At 37.6% G+C, this 14,345-nt stretch overlaps 1 long non-coding RNA gene across 10 annotated transcripts in view; it reads left to right on the top strand.

Moving 5' to 3' along the window:
• Nucleotides 1-2,898: 2,898 nt before the first annotated feature.
• LOC116082415 overlaps nt 2,899-14,345 on the top strand; it is a 25,362-nt gene continuing 13,915 nt past the window's right edge. For 6 of the 10 annotated variants that reach the window (XR_004115283.1, XR_004115284.1, XR_004115292.1 and 3 more), the window contains exons 1-2: nt 2,899-3,351; nt 3,421-3,624. This is a non-coding gene — a long non-coding RNA (uncharacterized LOC116082415). Of the gene's footprint in view, nt 3,352-3,420; nt 3,625-11,745; nt 11,997-14,345 lie in introns of all 10 variants that reach the window. The other 4 variants (XR_004115290.1, XR_004115288.1, XR_004115289.1 and 1 more) reach the window with 1 other exon arrangement.

Genomic DNA, 14,345 nt, shown 5'->3' with positions numbered 1-14,345 from the left:
CTCAGCAGATAGTCCGTGGCTCTGGCATTTCAAACATCTTGGGCTCCTCCACAGGGCTGGCATCAGTTCTCCAGCTCTGCCCTCTATAGCACTCTAAGCTCAAGTTGATCCACTCCATTACTGCTGCTGTTCTTGGTGATCATCTTATGTTACTGGCATCTCCAAAACACTGGGGTCTATTGCTACAACTAGGCTTCACCAATAGTCTCTCATAGGCTCTCTTCATGGTGCAAAACCTCAAACCCTTTGCATGACCCATTCAGTTCTGGGCCATCAACTACAACTGAGGCTTCACCTTTACCAGTGGCCTTCCATGGTCTCTCTCAGTGCCAAGCCTCAGCTATTCTTCATGACACCTTCATGCCTTCAAAACCAGTACCACTCTTACACATTACCAAGTACAGCTGCAGCATGAGGTACAACCTTGACTATCTCTGGAACATAGCTTCTTTGTGCTCCCAGAAAACACTTTCTGGAAGTGTTGCACGGTGGGAAGCATGGTAGCATGAAGGTAGGCACAGTGCTGGAGAAGTAGCTGAGGGTTCTCTATATGGATCCATGGGGAAACCGGAAAAGATAATCAGTCACTGGGCCTGGCTTGAGCTTCTGAAACCTCAAAGCCCACCCCCAGTGACATATTTCCTCCAAAAAGGCCATATCTCTTACTGGTACCACTTCCTATGAGCCTATGAAACCACCACACCATTTTACTTTTGAGAAAGAGTCCATCACTGAACCTGGATCTTGCTGATTCAGCTAGACTGGCTTCAAACCAAGCCATGGGAATTCTCCTGTCTCAATTTTCCCAGGGCCAGAACCACTGTGCATGCCACATAGCTGGACTGTTTGAATGAGTTCGGAGGACCAAACTCAGGTCTTTGTGTTTGCATATCAAGCACTTTAATGAAATAGCCATCTTCTGTGCCCTTCAAATAGGCTTTTCAAAGGGCAAGTAGCTGGATAGGGCTATGTAACATTACAACAGTAGCCCAAGGAAAGAGATGTTGCCATGGGAAAAGGAACAAGGGTAGATTATATATGTGAATGGTTTCCCTGCTTAAATGGTTTTCATAGAACATGACCTGGATCCCCAGTCTCTCTGATTTGTATTTGTTTCCTTTTGTTTTCTCTAGGGCTTGTTAGGAGGGAGGTTGATAAACTTCTCCAACGCTGATGGGAAGAATTTTTAAGGTTCTGCTCTTGGCAACAGAAAGCAAACTCTTCGGTTGATAAGCTAAATAACAGCCACAAGACCTGATAAATTCCTAACCGGTACAAATGTAAGGGAAGCAATTATTGCTTTTTCATAGTTTATAATTTTTGCTTTCACTGTGTGTGTGGCATATGAGTGTGATATATACATGTGTGTGTGTGTTTGTGTGTATACCTTTATGAATATAAGCAGAGATTAGAGGAAGATATGATTCTCTAACTACCTTATTATTTTTAACGAGATATCTCATTGAAATGAAAGCTTATTTCAGTTTACTCACTCTCAGGGTCTGCCTGTCATTGTCCACTTATGCCCTAATGATAGAGTTAGAGGCATGTACAGCCAATCAGGATTTTTGCATGGGAACTGGAATTTGAACTTAAGCCCTCTTACTTATACAGCAAGGTCTCTTATCCACTGAGCCATCTCTTCAGCAATTAATATTCTCCCATGTTCCATTATGTTTCAGATAACAGGAAAAGGCATAAATGAGTATATCTAATATTTCTACAGTTTCCAAATTGGGCATTTGACTCCAAAATGCTAGTCCTGAAGAAGTCTCCTCTCTTGATACATCCCTTTTACAAGCAGATCCCTACTTTAATATTCTAGAAGATATCCAAAGGGCTAAGAAGTTTTGCTTTCAAAGTATTGAGATATGTAAAATAATGCTCCAGAAAATGCATAAGGTTTGAACTTTAACTTAAATTTTAGCTTTCATTAGTGGCTTAAGTAAATGTTAACATTTGGATCATGAAAATATTCAAGGTCTTTTTGACTATCTGACATACTACTTGATGTCTATATTTCAGCAGAAATGTCCTTTCTTAATCAGAAGCCTGCTTTAAAATATCTCATAATGAGACCAAGGCTCCCACCAGCTCTCCACAGTCAAAGTCTTTGTATCTTTCCCTGGCTTGTATGAGCTCTTTTCCATTCGCACTCTACTTGGCCAAGCCCAGGAGTTGTACAATCTTCTCTATGCCAAATTACTTACCTGCTCTTGACTTAGTCATCATTAAAAAAAAAGATAAAGTTTATTTTACTCTTTTTTAAGATGAATAGGAGACAAAATAAGACAAAAAATGTAGTTTATCTGCACATGGCCTGATAACTTGTGCTGTATTTTTCATTGCTCTGGCAAAATCTCTGACAAAAGCAATGTAGGAAAGGAGGAAATTCACTTTATCCCATACTTTGAGGATATTGTTCATTCTGATGAGGAAGCCATGGTGATTTGTCATAGTACATTTACTATTATATTACTATTATGTCAGGAAACAAAAATGGGTGAATACTGGTTCTCTTTATCTCTTTCTTTCTGTCTCTGTCTATCTCTGTGTCTGTGTCTCTGTCTTTTTCTCTCTCTCTTGTTGAGTCTAGAACCCCAGCTCATGGATGATACTGCCCATTTGAAGTGTGTTTTATCTCCTCAACTAACAAAAACCCAAATCTTTTATAAATATGTCCAAAAGTTTGTCTCTTAGATGATTCTAGATCCTGTCAATTTAATAATATTTACTGAGATCCAATAGATACATCTTCTTCTTTGCCCATTGTGCTTTATATAAATCCCTACCTTGAGGAAGGTTTGAAAAAGAAATGCTTCCATTTTAGAACATTTTAGTTATGATTATTCATTATTTATGTCATAATGTTGGGGAAGGATCCTAGTAACTTGTACATGTTAAGCAAATACTCTCCTACTAATTTACATTGCCAAGCCTCTTTTCTTTTCTTTCTTCTTCTTTTCTTTCTCTTCTCTTCTTCTTTTTTTTTTTTTTAAGAAGATGTCTCATATACTTTCCTTGAACTTGTAGCCTTACTGCCTGTGCCTTCTATATGCTAAAAATCTCAAGTGTGCACCATGGTACCATTCTAGGATGTCCTTTGATGTTTCTATTCTATCAAAATAGAAGGACTATTTTTGACCTTCAAACTACTAAAATATCTATTGTTATCTGATGAACCAGTCAGATTTATGAGTGTTGTACCTTACATTAAAATGTACTCATTTCATGATCACAGAGATGTTTCAGTGGCTAAGACTACCTTGCACTAAGCTTAGTGATCTCAATTATGTCCACAACACCCACATCATAGAAAGAGAACTGACTCCAGCAAGTTGTCTTCTACAGGTACTGTAGTTATTTTCATGATGTACTCAAGAGTATTGTAATTCTAATTTTATTTTTCTTTTCTGGTAGGTGACAAAACAAGTAATTCAATATATTGTGCATAGAAGATGCTGTTGACAAGAAAACATATCTCCCATCTTAAAGGAACAAAACCAGAGTTTTCTCTGAAGCCATTTTGAGTAACCATGCCTGGAGATGACAGACTTACATTACCTCAATTCGTTTTCCAACTTGGAAGCAGTTTCATGAAGTTTTATAGTATTACTTACCAAAGTAAGTCATAAATCAAGGCAATTTAAAAATATGTTCATGGGTACATCTTGGGGGTGGGAACAAGGTTACAGCAAGACAGGGAAAGATCTCATGTAGGCCCAAGATTCTTAGCTTTCAGTTGGTGAAAAACTAGTAGTCTTCTAAGTTAATAGAGTTCAAAAAAAACTTTGTGTATTTGTCACAGGATGTTAGTTTTACACAGTGGTGGGAATGGAAAAAAGCAAGCCCAAGGTAAGTTGAGTAGACTCTAAAATCTGTAACGTTCTAGTTTCTCTACAGCACTGAAGTTCTTTCTAATCAGCCAGTTGGGCATTGAAGCCATATCACTTCTTTCCAGGCGTTCTTGTTCACAGTGCCCATTTAATGGTATAGAGCAAGCAGCACAACACATCATGAACAGTGAATGTTCATTCAGATGAATTAAACGCATTCACACTAGCAGGGACACACAAGATTAGGCTAAAGCAGTATGCATCTATTCCTGTAAGAGTCCATTGCAAACACACTTTTCCAGAGAAGATATGTAGGTATTAGCAAGCAGATGTCAACATGCTTAGCACCATTAGTCATTAGGGAAGTGACATGGAATGTAATTTGACATGACACAACTGCAAGAATGATTATAATAAGAAGGCAGACCATAACAAATGTTGATGATTATGTCACAAAATGTAAACCCTCTATACATTACTAATGGGAATAAAAACTGTACTGCTGCTTTGGAAAACCATTTTGTATGATTTATATTTCCATTGGTAAAGAGATTGTTCACTTAAAGGTAAATACAAATATATTATCAACCCCACCATTAAAACCCAAAGAATCTACCCAAGAGAAATCAAGCTATGCATTCCTACAAAGACTGCCAGCAAATGTCCATGGAAAGTTTTCTAGTAATAGTTAAGTATAAATACCTAAGTGACTATTAACTGAAAATTGGATAGATTAAATGGGTCAGATGCATACAGTGGGGTATTATTCAGCACTAAAGAAAACTACTAATTCATGCCATAGCATGAATGAAGCTTGAAAACATTATGCTAAGTAAAATTACCAGTCAAAATGAAATGTGTTATGTGATTCCTTTTACATCAAATAGTAAAGGAAAGTCAAATCTACTGAGATGGAAAGTAGTTTCTTTGTCACATGTCATGACAGGACAGGAGGGGTGCAAATAAGGAATGACTGCAAATTGGTAGAAGGATGCTTTTGCAATTCCAAAATTGGACAGTGGTAATGACTTCGTCAACTGTGAAGATTTGTTTAAAAATAAAAATTGAATCGTGTCATTAAAATGGATGAATTTTATGGGATGCAAATTAGACTTTCATAAATCTACTTAAAATATTTACAATTCTAGATTGTAACACTTCTACTTACTGGAAGAATAAAATAAAATACAGCTTCTGTTATATAATATCCCAATTAAAAAAACAAGCCCAAGTAATGAAACAGTCTAAAATGCAAACCCTAATTTAACTTCTTTATCATATTCTGACAGATCAGTGGTAGTGTAATGGAAATGAATTTCTTTTACATAATCAATTGAAATGAGACTAAGATTTAGTAAAATAATAATAATAATAATAATAATAATAATAATAATAATAAAACAGTTGTGTTGCAATGAGAGTTTGTTAGTCATCTTAAGTTTCAACCTTAGATTAGAAAGGATTGATTTCAGGAAGGCTTCGCTGTATCAAATCTATCAGCTTGTTCATATCTATCAACAGTGCATAGTCGTCCTATTGGTCAATTATTCACCCCAAAGTCTATTAGCTAATATTTACCTCTAATAGCATAATTAAAGTTGAGCTGAGAATACTATTAAACAGAGATCATTCTAAAGTTCTTAAGAAAAATATAGTCTCGGTCATAGAAGGTTTGCCAAGAAAGTCTTTTTCAGAAAGTAGTTATTTAGAAATCAATAAGAAATTTAAGGCTGTGGATGGATTTCAATACTCAGAGTTCTCTTGCTGATTTAAATCAAGCAGTTGATCCCTTTAAGCTGGATGTTGATATAAATCTTTAAAACAAAAAGATGCCTTACTAGTCAGTAATGAGTAAGCTCACATTTCTTAAATCAAGCACCCATACCATAAGTCAAATAATGAACTACTGCTCCATATTTGCCCATCTCAATGAAAACACAATAGGCCTTATCTCTGAGTTTACATTATGAGGTTGTCTGACCTTTGGGACTATACACTTGAATCCCTGGTATGTGCTTCAGGGGTTCCCAGAAGGAGACTGTCATAACCCATACTTTCTCTGCTCATGGAGGCATGAGATAGTCTTATCTGCTTTTCTTCTGTATTTATTGTGCTTTTTAACTGACGCATCATAATTGTACACGCTTATGGGACTCTTGATAGTACCATACCCACAGAGAGTGTACTGATGAGTCAGGGGAGTTAGAACTCCCGAGGCCTTATCATGACTTTATACCTGAGACCTTAGACTTTGTCTCTTGTAAGTCTTCAGAAGAAGAGTTTGTTATAAACTGCAGTCATCCCATGGGTTGCGGAATGCTAGAACTTATTACACTCATCTAGCTTTGTTTTTCTATTTCATTTATCAGCCTTCCTCTTTTCCTCTTCTTTCTGAGCTTCCAGTATCTTCTAATCTTAAATTTATATATATATTTAATATAAATTAAACACACACGCAGTTTATCCACATTAGCTCAATCATCAATTAGCATCCACCTTTCCATTGTTTTTCCTTGCTTAAGCTCAATCTAAAACTAAGTTATTTTATTATTTTAAGGTTGTGTGTGTGTGTGTGTGTGTGTGTGTGTGTGTGTGTGTGTGCGCGCGCGCACGCGCGCGCAGTATAGGTTCCCATGGATGGTAGAAGTGAGAATCACCTGGAGCTCGAGTTACAGGTGGTTGTGAGGGAGCTCCCTGACATGGAAACCACATTTGGCTCCTCTACAAGAGCAGCTACTGCTCCTAACTACTTGGCCATCTCTCCAGCTCCTATAATTAAATTGTTAGCTTTGTATATTTTTTCAGAGGTTGAGATGGAGGACCTTGTGCATGCTAGGAAAATGCCTAAGTACTGAGCTACATTACAAGTTAGCTACATAAGTGAGTAAAACCAGGTGACATTGGGTTTTATAAAAAAGTTTTATTTAATTTTTCCTCGTGTACAGTGTCAATATGGAGACAATTCTGTCTAGTCTTTACTGTCATATTTATGCAGTCTCAAAAACCTGCAAAGTAAATAGAAATTGCTTCATGATAAATCTCTCATAATGGCACACAGGGTCTTTTGTTGCTCTATTTCTCCTCCACTGTACATCCATGTTAAAGAAAGAATGCTGAAATTTCAACCAAAGAGTCTCTTATGCTTTCCTGCTTAGAGACCATGTTTCCTTTTAAAGCATGTATTTTCAGTTTCCTCAAAGTGGCCTTTGGGATGGCTGCAGGTCTTAGTCCAAGGCTGCTCTGGATCATGATCTCATTATCTTCTTCCTTCTTCCCCTTGGTGGCAGGGCAATCTTGGAGGGTGGCACAGGCTCTGTTCATGTATAAAACAATGCATGCAATGTGGATGCATTGAGGACTGGATGCAGGGATTTCTAAGCTGCTTATTTTTCTCCTTTCCTGGAAGGCAGTTTTATAAGAGACGACGTTATGTTTTAATTCCCGATTTGTTTGATTTTTCTTCCCAGTAGCCATTTACTTAAAACAAGTCTTAGAACAGGCAATAGAATATGTCAAAAAATTAATAAGGGCACAAAAAGATTATTGTAAACAAAATGTGCACAGGAGATAATGGGTTTGGGTCCAAGACAGAAAGAAATCTTGGGACCAAAGGAAGAAAAGTACCCAGTAACTTCACTGTTATCACAATTGGGCAATCATTCGCTGAACTATATCTCTTTTGCGTACTAAAATTGAAAGTGAAAATGATTTACAATGTGAAGTGAATATACTCATTTTCTGTGCAATTACTTACCTTTTGTAGCTTAAAACAACATGGAATCTGCTACAAGATAGTTTTGGAGGTAATAAACCTGACAAGGGTCTCACTAAGGCAAAACTAAGATGGCAATGGGCTAAGGGCTTCATTTTTAAAGTTCCAGGAGAGAACCCTTTCCTTGTTTTCTAGAATAACATTGTGAAGGGCACACATTCCTTGGCTTCTAGCTCCTTCCTCCATCCTCAAAGCCAGCAACAGTGACTTGAGTTCTCATATTCCCTATCTGTGACCTCCTGTTCGTTCTTAACCATGGGCATTTACAGATTCTTGTGATGATATTTTGTCTGTTCAGATAATGAATAATTCAGTCACCTCATGCTGTGGTTCAGACCTTAAGTGTCCTCCAAAAGACCATGATGGTAGCTTGGAAAGTGCTGGAAATTTTAGGAGGTGAGTCCTACAGAAAAGAAGTAAAATCACTGGGAGCATGCTCCTCAAAGACACTATTGCCAGAGCTTCTGCTTATCCCCCTTTCAGCTTCCTGGACTCCATGAAGTAAGCAGCTTCCTTCTAACATGCCCTACCTACCATGTTGTCCTTTCTTATCACTGCCCCAAAGTAAGAGGACCAAGGACTCAAGGACTGAATTCATGAGCTCAAAAAACCTCCTTTTCAGCTTTTTTTTGTTAGTGATCTCAAGTATTTTCTCATGGGGATGGAAACCCAGCATTATTTTTATTTTCAACTCCTTAACTCACTCCTATCTACAAAGTTCCTTTTGCTATACAATATAAACTAGTCATATATTTGTGGGATTATGACATAAACATCATTGGGGACATTTAACTGACTGCAATAAATACACAAGGCAATACTTGTTTCTACTTCTTTAAGTTGGAACTGTAAAATATGCCACTTCTAGGAAAAGAACAGGAAAAGTAATACAATACAAAGCTAGTAAATTTGCTGAGCATTTGATCCTGCACGTTCTCTTTGGAAATCTGTTTCTGGAGAGGGCTATATATGTGTTTGTAGCTATTCATCTGTGTGCCTTTGGCATCGCCAGAAAGATGGTAGAATAATTCAAATGGCTTCCAGCATAGATTGGTTAATAAATAGCCCACAGCACAATTCTTTATATCAATCCTTTATCGCTGTACCAAGAACCACTCCAACATCTAACAGCATGAACAGCTGACATTCCACCTGAATTTTGGATGTGAGAAATCCTCGAGCTTTATCAGCATTATTTTGCCTTCTCTCCCCTGTATTGTTGCAATTCTGAATGTCATCCTAAAGGTCACTTTTGTTGGAACTGGCTAATAAGGTCTCTCCTTCAGACACATGACAAGTGAACGCAGCTGGTAGTTAGGGGACCATGGAACCATTCCTTGAGTGATTGGGAATCTCCTTAGGACTTTACCCAGAGTGAGTGGAGGGAGAAGGACTTTGCTCCATCATGCACATGAACCTCTATTAACATGTCTTAGAAGCCACATACCTTCACTTCTAACAAAATATATTCTACTGTGCTGAATGTGTGTGTGTCACACATATAATTGCAATTGTTTCTCTTCTCTCAGTATTGAAATCCACTAAAAATAAGATTTCTGTATTCTGAAACAAAGGAGTAAGACTTACTTTGGGCTTTTCTTTGCTATACTGAACTATTTATTTTTCCTTAACATTTGTAAAACCTATTTGGCTTAAAGAAACATTGTCAGTTGTCTCTAGAGTAAATAAATCTGTACATTGAGCAGGGTTTGAATGCTGTGGAATGCCCTGTTCTTGTGACAAATCATAAGGATGCTAGATAATCCATATTGAGCAAAACATTATTGAAAAATTTAGAGCCAAACCACAAAATGATGGAATCATACCAGGTTTGATCTGTTAAATCCCTTAGAGATGATCTAGTCTAACCACCTAATTTTATGGATGAAGAATCCTGTAAAATACAGTTTCCAATGTCAGAAAATATATCAGTTGTACATCAGAAAATACTACAGTTGAGCCAAACTGTCAGAAAAACTTAAAAACTAGCTCCATGAGAAAGAGTTAAAAATAAAACAAATAGTTATGTGGAAGCTTCCTGTTTGGAGCAGGAGAGGATCTAGTTGCTAGTACTCATCCTTATAATAGAACCCAGGTGCTCTGTAAGATACTACCAGGGGTAGCAGGTATGGGAATATATGTGTGTGTGTGTGTGTGTGTGTGTGTGTGTGTGTGTGTGTGTGTATACATATATGTATATAATTAGTGCTGGAGAGATAGCATAGTCAATGAAGTGCTTGTAACATGAGCAAAAAGGACCTGATTTTAATTTTAATCTCCAGCACTAGTGTAAGAGTATGCCATGGTCATGCAAGTCTGTGACAACAATGCTAGGTGGTTAAAGACAGTCAGATCTCCAGAGCCTACAAGGCCAGCTGGCCTAGCTGAATCTTGTGTTTAATGAGATAGGTGAGCTGAATCTTGTGTTTAATGAGAGACAATATCTCAAAAGGTAAAGTAGAGAGTGATATTGGACCCTTGATGAGAACCTCTGATTTCAACATGTACCCACACACAAACATGTACACACACACACACACACACGCACAGAGAGAGAGAGAGAGAGACAGAGAGACAGAGAGACAGAGAGACAGAGAGACAGAGAGACACAGAGAGACACAGAGAGACACAGAGACAGAGACAAAGACAAAGAAACTTCATAAACATGTACATGCAAAAAAAGAAAGAGAAAAGGAAAAATATGTAAGTGAGCTTATTGAATAATTTGAGACTCTTGAAAAGGACTAGAAAATGGTAGCAATATACATATTTAGTGGTCTTTATGATTTTTCAAAGCACTTATATATTTTGCATTTCTTCTCGTAATTTAAGTCTGATCAGACAAGAGTCATTATTTCTATCTTACAGTTCAGGAATGTGAAGCTTGCTGAAGCTAGATGAGTGAGCCACCCTAAGAACCCAGGTGTCTTCATCCTTTACCTAGTGTTCTCACTGCAGTGACTATCTCGCCCTTCCCATTGTAAATGCCAAAGCAGAGGAGTCAGACCTGACTAAATGAATTACACAGGCTGATCTTGTTGGGAAAGAAAGATGATGACAGGAACCTTCCTTCCTTTGAAACCTTTGTTATTTTATTATTTATTAGTGTGTGTGTGTGTGTGTGTGTGTGTGTGTGTGTGTGTGTGTGTCTGCCTACCCGTCTGCCTTCTTGTGCACCATATATGCACCATATGTGTGCAGCTGCCTACAGAGGTCAGAAGAAGGTATCATATTTCCTGAACCAGAGGTATAGAGATGGTTGTGTTCAGCAGACATATGTGTGCCTAGAACCAAAGATGGATCCTCTACAAGAGCAAGGGCTACTAATCACTGAACCATGTCTTCAAAAGCCTTAGGACTGTTAGCATGAAAAGCATGCTACAGGCATACGGATGCTGTACCAGTATGCTAGAGCGGAAACACAGAAAGAGTATCTGTGTTGCAGCACATGATCTTTCCAGTGCACGAGTGCAGAGCCCCAAGGCATGGTGTGGATTCAAAGGCTCCTTTATTGTTTATAGATATCTATCTCAGCTCTCAAATCCTTGATTCATCTTCTGACCTTCATCCAAAAGCACTAAGCTGTTAATGAGAGGAAGTAACCATTTAGAAATCAAGGATAAGAGAAATGTCAAGTCAGGGACCATGGCCCTCCAGGAAATGATGTGTGGGAATTTCCACCTCCACTTTCTCATTACTCTCTTTATCCAGATAAGTGGAGCTAATCATGCCTTTTAAGCAGCCAGCAAGCATGGGGTTTCTTTTGTTCTACTAGTAAATAAATATTTTCAAACCTGGGGTTTTCTTTATTTGTAAAATGTAATATGCCAATAAACTTACACCTGTAAGGTGGTGTTTCCTGTTTATCTGAGCTAAGGATGGCCATTTCTGTGTGCACCATGAGAAGGCAGAGCTGCGGTTTACAGGAGACATCCCTGTTAATTGGTGGCTGTCAACAAGACTCCAGCTGGTGAAGTGCTAATGCATTATTAGATGAGGCTTTGGGCATTTTATAAGCATTGTAAACAGCCTCAGAGTAACTGACAGTTGATCATAATGGCATTATTAAAATTGAAAAAAATGACTTTAATGAAGGAGGCTAATAGAGTGCATTTGATGGAAAATGTTTACTTGTAGGTTTGTGTTTTAGACTCCATAATTGCCAATTTCAGCAAGCACTGCCGTGGAACTTGTAATGGGCTTAACATTCTGCAACTTCAATGCGAACATCTGGATTCACATGTCTATGGGGCACACTGCTGAGAAAAGCTGGGGTCAAATGAAGCTGCTGTTTTTAAAGGAAGAATCAACTTCATAACCCTCTGCTCCAGGACTAGGAATAATGGATATATCCAACATTAAAAGAAGGCTCCCAACAGATTTCTGAAGTATGTTTATGATCACAACATTGGTTCATCTATTGTCTTGAGACACCAGCTGTGACTCTCTTTTGTCCCCAGAGCATCTTTTCTTGTGAACTTTAAACTGAAATGATAGATAGACAGGAAGAGAGACAATGTGAGACCAAGTGCTTCCTCAACTAGAAAACATCCCCAGAGTGGAGTTGAATACAGTGGGTCACCTCGAATTCTGGGGGGAAGGGAAGTTTTCCTCTACCAGTCTAGATTCTGTGAGTAATCCATGTTAGCTCTGTGTAAGTTCACAGTAATATCTAAGTATATGAGAGTAAAAGAAGGAGTTAGGTGATGAAGACATGAATACACACTCAGAGTAATGCAGGATTGTGGCTTCCAGGGAGTGGGCCATGCATGTCCTGGGAAAGAGAGCTTGAAGGGCTGTGATGTGCAAAGGAGTGGCTTTCAGTGATAAGTTATCTCAGATCAGCTCTGTTGTGTTTTTAGTACAAATGTCTTTATTACTGAAAATTTCTTTTATAAATGTAAATTTCATTATTAAAAAAGCAAACCCATACTTTATATTAGGTAATTGGGGAGGGAGGGCAACAGCACAGGCAGTTCTCAATAAATATGCCAAAGGGGCATGCTTTGGAAGGCCTTCAGGATAGAGTAGCTCTTTACTGACTGCTCTCTTAGGAAGCTGTGCTTTAGTGAGGACACACCATTCAAGCAGTCTGAAATACAAATGAGTCATAGAAAGAAACAGAAAAGAGGAACCTTCTTTTTCTTCATTATGATAGATAAGCTGAGATCATGTTTATGAAGTTTATGACTCTAAACAAATTCTAATTTTATCATTATCAATTCCTAGACACAAAACATGGAAGGGTTCTGAGATAAAACAAGGTCAAAATGTATGCAATATTTACTTCCAATCTTGGGATTATGTTTTTGTAAGTAACATAAAATTGCAGCTCATGAAACCCTTGATTGGAACTGCAGGGTACAGTGTATGACTGTTTCAATGCTCTTGTTCAGCTCATGGATTCCCTCATGGCTATGTGGTGTTTGGAAATGTTCTTTTAAAAACTCCTCAAACAAAAGCTTCTTTCAACTTACCTGCCTCTCTACTTCTGCTAAAAATGAGTACTGTGCAATGTTGTTTGAAATTTATTCATCTGGAAAATATCCATTTGAAGACATTAGTAACCATGTTAATGTTTATCACTCCTATTACAGAAAAGGAAAACAGAGTCACAAGTACTTTTGGTGCCATTAAGAACACTAAGAATCTTGCTACCTCATTTATGCTTTTCAACACTGAGATGACAATATTCTTATGATTTTCAACTATCATTGACAAATGGAGACTTAAAGAAAGGTTCCGTAGTTGTCTCCATAGAAAGGAGTGGGATAATCTCACTGGATTTCTTTCCCACTGCCCTTGTTCTCTCTTACTCTAAATTCCATCTTACTGTGGAGGCTGTATGTGCAAAATATTGTATAGACCAAATGCTTACATAGGATAAATTGGGGGTTAAGTATACACTTATAAAACAATGCCCACTGTGAAGATCATGAATGTATTGGTTACATTCTGAGGATTCTTCTCATCTATCTATTATTGGTTGTTATTATAAGAGCATAAGCATGACATATACTCTTGGAATTGTTAAGCTTATGCATTATTGTCAGCAGTAGACAAGCCACCTCATGGGAGATCTTCAGATATTAGTTTGTGTTACTGGAGTGTTGTATTCTTTGATGCACATCTGTGCATCCTGCCCTCCAACTTCAAATGTTAACAAACTCTATTCTCCTTCTAGCTTCTAAGAAGTCAACTATGTCTGGGTCTGCATATAAGTGGAATTGTACACTGTTTTGTTTGTTTGTGTTTCTATGCTAAGTTTATTTCATTGGGAAAAATTCCTCCATATTTATCTGTGTTGTTGCAAATAATTCCTTCCTTTTGAGAATGAGTAGTATTTCATTCCTTCACTCTCTTATCTATATATGGTTATTTGTTTGCCTGAATCAGCTATAGAAGAAGTAGATATAGGAGACAGTAATTTAATAATTATGGAATATATATATATATATGTATATATATATATATATATATCATATAGTGAGATTATTTCTGGATTATATGGATTTCTATTTTAATACATTCTTTAAGAATCTCTACACTGCCTTTCATAATGGCTGTTCCAATTTATATTTCCTCAAATGGTATAAAGCTCTTATTTTTTAATTTCAGTTTCCTTAAGGTCACTCTTGTTGAGTACTACTTAAGAGAAGTAGACTTGAAAAGCTTGCCGGGCGGTGGTGGCGCACGCCTTTAATCCCAGCACTTGGGAGGCAGAGGCAGGCGGATTT

This window comes from Mastomys coucha, unplaced genomic scaffold (assembly GCF_008632895.1).
Source record: "Mastomys coucha isolate ucsf_1 unplaced genomic scaffold, UCSF_Mcou_1 pScaffold7, whole genome shotgun sequence".
In the NCBI taxonomy this organism is placed as follows: Eukaryota; Metazoa; Chordata; class Mammalia; order Rodentia; family Muridae; genus Mastomys; species Mastomys coucha.
This window is presented reverse-complemented; position numbering and strand designations above follow the sequence as displayed.